The sequence below is a fragment of the Schistocerca nitens genome, chromosome 5 (genome assembly GCF_023898315.1).
Source record: "Schistocerca nitens isolate TAMUIC-IGC-003100 chromosome 5, iqSchNite1.1, whole genome shotgun sequence".
NCBI classification, from domain to species: domain Eukaryota; kingdom Metazoa; phylum Arthropoda; class Insecta; order Orthoptera; family Acrididae; genus Schistocerca; species Schistocerca nitens.
Window position 1 is genome coordinate 532,106,639 of NC_064618.1, and position 7,896 is coordinate 532,114,534.

Consider the following 7,896-nt stretch of genomic DNA (forward strand, 5'->3'; position numbering starts at 1 on the left):
TAGGGTCAGTATTGCCTCATGTGTCCCAACATTTCTACGGAATCCAAACTGATCTTCCACGAGGTCGGCTTCTACCAGTTTTTCCATTAGTCTGTAAAGAATTCGCGTTAGTATTTAGCAGCTGTGACTTATTAAACTAATAGTTCGGTAATTTTAACATCTGTCAACACCTGCTGTCTTTGGGATTGGAATTATTATATTCTTCTTGAAGTCTGAGGGAATTTCGCCTGTCTTATACATCTTGCTCACCAGATGGTCCAGTTTTGTCAGGACTAGCTCTCCTAAGGCTGTCAGTAGTTCTAATGGAATGTTGTCTATTCCCGGGGCCTTGTTTCGACTTAGGTCTTTCAGAGCACCGTCAAACTCTTCACGTAGTACCATATCTCCCATTTCATCTTCATCTAAATCCTCTTCGATTTCCATAATATTGTCCTCAAGAACACCGCCCCTCTATATACTCCTTCCACCTTTCTGCTTTCCCTTCTTTGCTTAGAACCCTGGTGTCCATCTGAGCTCTTGGTATTCATGCAAGTGGTTCTCTTTTCTCCAAAGGTCTCTTTAATTTTCCTGTAGGCAGTATCTATCTTACGCCTCGTGAGATAAGCCTCTACATCCTTACGTTTGTCAGAGACCACATCTGCCACTGGAAATGTCTTACAATTTAAAATCTGGTTCCTAAATCTATCTGAAACCTTCTAGTATCTCCAGGGTTCTTCCATGTATACAACCTTCTTTCATGATTCTTGAACCAAGTGTTAGCTATGATTGAGTTACGCTTTGTGCAAAATTCTACCAGGCGGACTCCTCTTTCATTTATTTGCCCCAATCCATATTGACCTATTACGTTTCCTTTTCTTCCTTTTCCTATTGTCGAATTCCAGTCACACATGACTATTAAATTTTTGTCTCCGTTCACTATCTGAATAATTTCTTTTATCTCATCATACATTTCATCAATTTCTTCATCATCTGCAGAGCTAGTTGGCATATAAACTTGTACTACTGTGGTAGGCGTGGGCTTCGTGTCTATCTTGGCCACAATAATGCGTTCACTGTGCTGTTTGTAGTAGCTTACCCGCACTCCTATTTTTTAATTCATTATTAGACCTACTCCTGCATTACCCCAATTTGATTTTGTATTTATAACCCTGTATTCACCTGACTAAATGTCTTGTTCCTCCTGCCACCGAACTTCACTAATTCACACTATATCTAATTTTAACCTATCCATTTCCCTTTTTAAATTTTCTAACCTACCTGTCCGATTAAGGGATCTGACTTTCCACGCTCCGATCCGTAGAACGCCAGTTTTCTTTCTCCTGATAACGACGTCCTTCTGAGTAGTCACAGTCGGGAGATCCGAATGGGCGACTATTTTACCACCGGAATATTTTACCCAAGAGGACGCCATCATCATTTAATCATACAGTAAAGCTGCATGCTCTCGGGAAAAATTACGGCTGTAGTTTCCCCTTGCTTTCAGGCGTTCGCAGTACCACAACAGCAAGGCCGTTTTGGTTAGTGTTACAAGGCCAGATCAGTCAATCATCCAGACTGTTGCCCCTGCAACTACTGAAAAGGCTGCTGCCCCACTTCAGGAACCACACGTTTGTCTGGCCTCTCAACAGATACCCCTCCGTTGTGGTTGTACCTACGGTACGGCCATCTGTATCGTTGAGGCACGCAAGCCTCCCCACCAACGGCAAGGTCCATGGTTCATGGGGGGAATTAATTCATATGACGAAAGAAAATGTTTCGTAAGGTGCGTGCTATGTGCATAACTCAGTCTGTTGCAAAAGGCCAGATCGTGGCCGTTTCAACTATAGGATAAACATTATGGAAGACTACGCAGAGGGAGTGTAAAATCAAGAGCAACAGCTTCGAAAAATCTATTGTCAAATGGAAATAGCCTAAATAATGGTGGTTCCATTCAAAATATAAGCATACACATGACCAAATACTGAACGCACACAGTGCGTGACGGCCTGTAACCGAAAGAGTATGCCTCGCAAACTTCGCATTAACTGTGATTACAAAAATACCTGAAAAACGCTGTGAGAAAGAGAATAAGAAAATGCACAGAAGGAATATGGAAAGCAGGAGCGTCCATGTGGGACAGAACACGTGTCGAGTTACTGATTGATAGTTATCATGCAGATGTTCGCGAAAAGCAACTAAGCTCGGTCTAACGGGCTGCTTCCCGAGCGTGGAGGCGGTCCCCGACACGAATCCGCCCGGCGAATTCGTCTCGAGGTCCGGTGTGCCGGTCAGTCTCTGGATGGTTTTTAAGGCGGTTTTCCGGTTCCCCTTATTCCGCCTCAGTTACACTATGTCGGTGATTGCAGCGCAAACACTGTCTCCACGTACGCGTACACCATCATTACTATACCAGGCAAACATTTGGGATAGACTCGCCTGGTATGAGACGTTCCTGGTGGCCGGGGGGGGGGGGGGGGGGGGGCGGATTGGGGATCCACTGGGAGTCGAATCGCACAATAACCCTGGGTTCGGTGTGAGGCGGCGTGGGTGCGTAGAGCATTGACAGCTGTGGCCTGTTGTGAACCACTGAGGGCTACGGTGGGACGAAGCCTCTCCGTAGGAATGATCAAAGACTCTCCAAAGAACGTGTGCAGGAATAATGGAGGTTCCCGTTACCCACAACTTGCAATGCATTCCAAACAAGAATTGCTCTTCTCTGGTCTAGCGTTCATCAGGGAGTTATTATATGTAAATTGTAGGCGGAGGGGGAGGGGAGAATGCAAAGGAAAGGAATTACTGATGTCAACTGCATCGGGACGTTTTGTGGAATCAGCGGCAACGAGTGAAAATGTGCAACGTACCGGGATTCGAGCCAGACTAGGTAGGTGCGTTAACTATTGTGCCAGCCGTGATACAGTGCTCTGGCACCTATGCGGACTGTCTGTGCCCGCCTCATGGCCGACCCACATTCCCATCGAGCGCCACCTATCCGCAGTCCCTGCCCATTCCCTCCAAGCTCGCTACTCTGATATTCCCACAAGAGATCGGACGTACTTGTGCATCCGTACAGAAGAAGGTGGATCCATCGCCCATCAAACATGTCCGAAAGAACAGACTCCACACATTCATACAAAGAGTTATACCTGTATTTCCGCTTTCGTTACATTATCTGACAAACTTAACAAAGGGTTTCCTGGTTCAGGAATATCGATACTGCCAGGCTGTCTTCACTGCAGCAGGTATTTGGACAGCTGCCGACTAATAAAGTACTAGAAGCGTGATGGATGTTAGTGCGAAGAGTGTTTATAGCCGTACATATACAGTCAACACAATCAATTTTCATTGTGTTTTACGCAACATCGTTATTTGTTGCTGGTTGGTTGATTTGGTTTAGGGGACCAAACAGCGAGGTCGTCGGTCATCATCGTTTGTTCACGAATCTGTTAGCCTTTGGAATTTTCCTTTCTGGATCCAGACCCACAATGGTCACGTGATCTGCCCTTCAGAGCGAGAGTCAGTATCAAACCTAGACGAATTTGTCGCAGACTTAGGAGGTATTGGACGAAAGTAATAAGACTAACAACAATGCGAGCGATCCGGCAACGCTATGTTTCTCTGCTTGTGTTGATCGGTGTGCTCACCCCTTCCAGATGCTCAGACCGAATTTCAGGTCAGTACAGCCATCAGTGATTTTTGAGAGCGCCATCATTGAAGTTGTGTTAGTTGAGTTTCTGCAGTGTGTTACGAAAATGGAACAGCGGAATTTAGATCAATGTTATGCCATCAAATTTTACTTTAAACTTGGGGAATCCGCGAGTGTGACTTTTGAAAAGTTGAAAGAGACCTAAGGGGAACGTTCCTTATCATGAGCAGTAGTTTTTCGCTTGGACAAATCATTTTTGGAAGGTCGAGAACACGATGAAGATGAACCTCGCCCAGGAAGACCTTCAACTTCAAAAACCGACAAAAACGGCGATCATGTGTGTGGTCTTATGAGACTATCATCCGAGTGTTTTACAAAGATGTTTTAGAATGGCTCAGGAAAAGGGTGAATCGAGTGAGACCTGACATTGCTGACAAGCGGGTGCTGGCTGCGTTATGACAACGCCCCGTGTTACACGGTAACTTCCATTACGGAATTGATGATATTCCCGTTGCTCTACTCACCTGATCTGAGTCCTTGTGGCTTCGTCCTATTTCAGAAATTGAAAAATGTCTTAAAAGGAGATCATTTTGGGACTCTGGAAAACATTCAAAACCATGTGATCGACATGTTAAGTGCCCTACCAGATGAAGCTTGTCAGCGCTGCTAACAAGACTGGGAAGAACGACTCCTCGGGTGTGTAGCTGCCGAAGGGAACATCTCTGAAGGGGACAATATTGTTGTTTGGAAAAATTAAAAAACTTTGGTAGATAAAAAATCAGTATTATTACTCTTCTCACACACCTCTTGTGCTCCTAAGATTTCGCAGCTCTTTCTTCACGTGTACCGGCGCCCGGACCTGGTCCTGGGTTTCCTTGAACTACCATTAGTGGCGCGACTCTGATTAGCCAGCCCGGTGTTCGGGGCGTAACTAACGGAGCCCGGACAGCGCCTGGCGTGACGCTGTTTACCGGCAGCCAGAGACCGGGCGGAGAGCTGCTTCTGGGAACGACTTCTCTCTGGGTGGCGGGCCGCGGTGGCTCCTCTAATTGCCACCTCGCACCTGTCGCTAATTACCACCTGCCACAATGCCCAATGGGCGGCCTCGGTTTTTTACCTCCACCTCCCGCCTTCCTGTCATTCTCCCTCTCGCCTTTGCTCTACTGCCGCATTTCGTGTTTCAGTCTACGGGTCCACCCTTGGCACCTGAACGCTACGTTTTCACAAAAAACTTTGTAAGGACAATTAAGTAAATAGAGAGACAAATGGTTATAACTGTAATACGATCTACGTATTGAATGAGTGTCACGACACATCTATTTTTCACCAAAGTTACTCATTACACAACATTCTTCTACGTTTGACGTACCAAGAGTAAAAGCTTGGTTTAATGTGAAATAGAAGTCGACCTGGAGAAAGCTTTCGACAATGTAAAATTTTGAGAAAAATAGGAATAAGCTGTAGGGAACAGCGGGTAATCTCCAATAGGTACAAGAACCAAGAGGGAACAATAAGACTGGAAGACGAAGAACGAAGTGCTCGGATTAAAATGGGTGTAAGAGAAGGATCTAGTCTTCTGCCCCTATACTTCTATACATCGAAAAAGCAATGACAGAAGTTAAAGGAAGTTGCAATGGTGAAAGCATATCAGTGATAAGATTCGATGATGACGCTGATATCCTCAGTGAAAGTGATGGAGAACTACAGGATATGTTGAATGGAACGAGCAGTGGTATGAGTACAGGATATGGATTGAGAATAAATCGAAGAAAGAACAAAGTAATGAGAAGCAGCAGAAATGGGAACAGCAAGAAACTTAACATCAGAATTGGGGAACACGAAGAAATTCTGCTACCTAGACAGTAAAATAACCCTGGGTGAACGGATCAAAGAGGACATAAAAGGTACACTAACAGTGACAAAATGGGCTCTTCTGCCCAAGACAAGTCTACTAGTATCAAACATAGGCTTTAATTTGAGGAGGAAATGTACGTTTGGAGCACAGCTTTGTATAGTAGTGAAACATGGACTCCGGGAAAACCGGAACAGATGAGATTCGAAGCATTTGAGATGAGGTGCCAAAGACGGATGTTCAAAAGCAGGTCGACTCATAAGATAAGGAATGAGGAGCTTGTAGAAGCAGCAAGGTAACGAATAATGGAAAATATTGACAAGAAGGAGGGACATGGTGATAGGACATTTGTTAAGACATCAAAGATTAACTTCCATGGTACTAAAGCAAGCTATAGAGGATAAAAACTGTAGGAAAAGATAGAGACTGGAATAGGTCCAACCAATAAATGAGGATGTAGGTTGCAATTGCTACCCTGATATTAAAAGGTTGGTACAGGAGAAGACTGATGACTGCAGCCAAAAAAGTTGAGACCGGTTGCGTTGTTCATACAAGGGCAAAAATTTAGACCGGTGTGAGTGATGTAGTGTGTCTACCAAAGGTACTGGGGGAAATGTGTGTTCATCTGCGATTTAGTTGGTGGTCAGGTATCGACAACTGTGGGCTATGGTCTACTAGATAATCCAAAAAACGAGGCCGAATAACAAAACCGTGCTGCAAGACTTCCACTAAAAGAGCAAAAGAAAAAGAGATTGAAGGTCATCAAATGACCGAAGAGATATACATGAAGCCTCAAATGTGCTGCTTAGAGAATTAAATATCCAAAAGAGTACTTTTGCATACAGAAACCGTTGGGAAGGAGCTTCAGTTATGTGCTACTAACAATATGAACAAATAATCCGGAGCACTGGTAGTGTACGGTGAGGTCAACAGTGCGCTGATTAAGCCCAAATTGATGGTAATATTAGATAGCAGTTTTGTGTCAGATCTTGGAACAATAGTTAGCTATAGGAACTGTTGCTCGAAGAAATTGACTTGGCGACTTTGTTGAAGTGAGAATAAATTACTTTGATTCCGAGGAAGCTTAATTTTTGAATTTAGGGATGACTTTCACCTCGATTTAATACTATCCCGAGACAACTTACTATGATGGGATTACCAATAATATCAAAAGAGCCAATTCACTGTTAATCTGTAATTGTTAGTATGCCATCAGTGCAGCGATCGGATCTAGAAATCTGCCAGAGTGGATTACTACAAGTTAGTGATCAGCTGTCAGAGATGTCTCTTTAGAACCTTGTCTTACAAGTTAAGATCGGCTTGGCAACACTTATCAGCAAATATTTCACTAATACTACAATACGGAGAGCTGATTCCGATTCATCGGCCGGCTGGTGTGGCGCTTCAGTCTGGAACCGCACGACCGCTACGGTCGCAGGTTCGAATCCTGCCTCGGGCATGGATGTGTGTGATGTCCTTAGGTTAGTTAGGTTTAAGTAGTTCTAAGTTCTAGGGGACTGATGACCTCAGATGTTAAGTCCCATAGTGCTCAGAGCCATTTGAATTTTTGAACCGATTCGTCGATTGAAAGTTCTTTCGCCGAAATTGGTACTAGAGGGAGCTACAGAGGGTAAAAACTGTGTAAGAAGACATGGACCGAAAAACATGCAGCAAATAACTGAGGATGCAGGTTGTAACTGTTATCCTGACAAGAACAGATTGGCACAGGAGAGGAATTCGTGGTGGCCCGCATCAAACCAGGTTCATACAAGGACAATAATTTAGACCAGTGTTAGTGATGAAGTGTGTCTACCAAATGGAAGACAGCACTTACATACTCAACTTCAGTTCTCTAAGCAGCGCACAGTCAAATCGCGGATTCGCAAGCAACCTGTAGCGCAAGAACCGTGATACAGATATGTTTTTGCAGTTACTCACAGTTACCCAAACATGATTATGACAAACTTACATGAATGTAATAACAATACTAGTTCTCTGAATAAACGGCCGTCATAGTGTTTGACCTACTGGTGGAGGAAAAGTAATGTTTGTGACTGTAACACTTGTCATGGTATCAGTTACCAACAGTTACTGCCTATGTACACTATGTGATCAAAAGTATCCGGGCACCTGGCTGAAAATGACTTACAAGTTCGTGGCTCCCTCCATCGGTAATGCTGTACTTCAATATGGTGTTGGTCCACCCTTAGCCTTGATGACAGCTTCCACTCTCGCAGGCATACCTTCAGTCAGGTGCTGGAAGGTTTCTTGCGGAATGGCAGCCCATACTTCGCGGAGTACTGCGCTGAGGAGAGGTATCAATTTCGGTCGGTGAGGCCTGGTACGAAGTCGGCGTTCCAAAACATCCCAAAGGTGTTCTACAGGATTCAGGTCAGGACTCTGCATAGGCCAGTCCATTACA